The 2,019-nt window shown below is 41.0% G+C and overlaps 1 protein-coding gene across 3 annotated transcripts in view; it reads right to left on the bottom strand.

Annotated features, from left to right (window-relative positions):
* Nucleotides 1-2,019, bottom strand: part of LOC111861327 (E3 ubiquitin-protein ligase Su(dx)) — a 56,844-nt gene that overhangs the window by 32,095 nt on the left and 22,730 nt on the right. The window lies entirely within an intron of this gene.

Genomic DNA, 2,019 nt, shown 5'->3' with positions numbered 1-2,019 from the left:
CTTTAACCTTTAAACGACTAAAGACCCCGTATGGGGTCGCACAAGTTTAGTCAGCGGTACGAATGTCCCTATATGGGGTCGCATGGTCCGCANTTGAAATAGCTCCTCAATTATCCTCACGAGGCTGAGTGGACCCCGCATCTGAAGTAATACTCATAATTAATTAATTAAATAGATAATATAAAGAATCAGATGCAGTCAACATTTTCCAACCCTTCACACTCTGTGGAACTTGCTTGCAGATAATCTCAGTTGTACACTAAGCTATGAGTAGGGCAGGTATGTAATAACTGAGTAACAAAATGTACTTGTCTATAGTATTGCAGTATGGTCCATATAAATATCTTTTACATTCTTTTACACTTGCCACTGATTTCCTATACTTCAAATGTGGTGAATGACCAAGCATTCCTGAATTCCTGATTATGTGTCAATAGACAACAGACGATAAATGAGGCAAGATAAAAAATTCAACGGTGTCAATTCTGGTGAATGATATGGCATCCCCTGCCTATACCAGTGTTTTGGAATGATCACTTATCACAGTTCCTATGACAGTTAAATATATGCTATTTAACAAAACACTGTTTCACTTCTGAGTGCTGTGATTCATACTGAATGCAACAAGGATAATTCAAGAGACATGCGTGTATGCCTGACATACAACAAGTACAAAACTGCACATCTCAAAAAAGGCAATGAGAGCATAATAACAATATCAGTTATTAGGACAGACATGCTACTTAATTAACAGGTTTATAAATAATGTAATGGTTGCCACTACTTACTTACTTACTTACTTACTTACTTACTTACTTACTCATGGAGCTGAGCCCTTCTGGAGGAGCCTCCAATTCTGCAGCTACTCAAGAATTTCCAGCATTTTATGGAACCTGAAGGTTCATCACCGTGTTCACAAGATCCCTCCACTGGTCCCTATCCTTAGCCAGATCTATCCAATCCACACCATTCCATCCTATCTCTCTAAGATCCATTCTAATATTGTCCACCCACCTACGCCTTGGTCTTCCCTATGGTCTCTTTCCATCTGGCTTTCCTACCAATATCCTATATGCATTCCTCGTCTCCCCTCATTTGTGCTACATGACCTGCCCACCTCATCCTCCTAATTATACTTGGAGAAGAGTACAAGTTATGACGCTCCTCATTATGCAGTTTTCTCCAACCTCCTGTCACTTCATCCCTCTTCGGTCCAAATATTCTCCTCAATACCCTGTTCTCAAACACCCTCAGTCTATGTTCCTCCCTTAATGTCAGAGACCAAGTTTCACACCCATACAGAACCACAGGCAAAATTATAGTTTTGTATATTCTAATTTTGCTGGTCATGGTAGCCGAGCAGTCTAAGGCATGTACTGTCTTCGCTCGCTTGGAAACCGGGATCGTGGGTTCGAATCCCACTCAGGGCATGGATGTTTAGTTTGTGTGTGCACGTTTTTCTGTGTTTGTGTATAGGTAGAGGCCTTGCGACGAGCTGATCACCCGCCCAAGGAGTCCCACCGAATGTGTAAGATCTAGAAGAACCGAAGTGAACGGAGAAGTTCATGGAGGTAGGCCTAGGCCCACTGGGGCTGTAGTGCCAAGAAAAAAAAATTCTAATTTTTATGCTTTTGGACAACTGACGAGAAGACAAAAGGTTCTGGACTGAATGGTAACAAGTATTACCCAAGTTCAGTCACCTCTAATTTCCTCCTGAATCAGGTTTCGATCTGTTATCCCTGTTCCTAAATGCGCCACATTTTCAAAACATCTGTTTCCTATCTTTATGTCATGATTTTGCCCAGCATTTTGGTGACGAGACAGTAACATATACTTAGTTTTCTCTGTGTTTACTTCTAGACCAACCTCTTTACTTGCGTCAATTAAAGTTTGTATGTTTTTCTTTATGATATCTACATTATGACCAAGTAGATTCACATCATCGGCATAGACCAACAGCTGATGTGTCCCGTTTAATTTCAGTCCCACCTGGTTTCCCTGGACCTTCCTAATTGCATA

The sequence above is a fragment of the Cryptotermes secundus genome, unplaced genomic scaffold (assembly GCF_002891405.2).
Source record: "Cryptotermes secundus unplaced genomic scaffold, Csec_1.0 scaffold230, whole genome shotgun sequence".
NCBI lineage: Eukaryota > Metazoa > Arthropoda > Insecta > Blattodea > Kalotermitidae > Cryptotermes > Cryptotermes secundus.
This window is presented reverse-complemented; position numbering and strand designations above follow the sequence as displayed.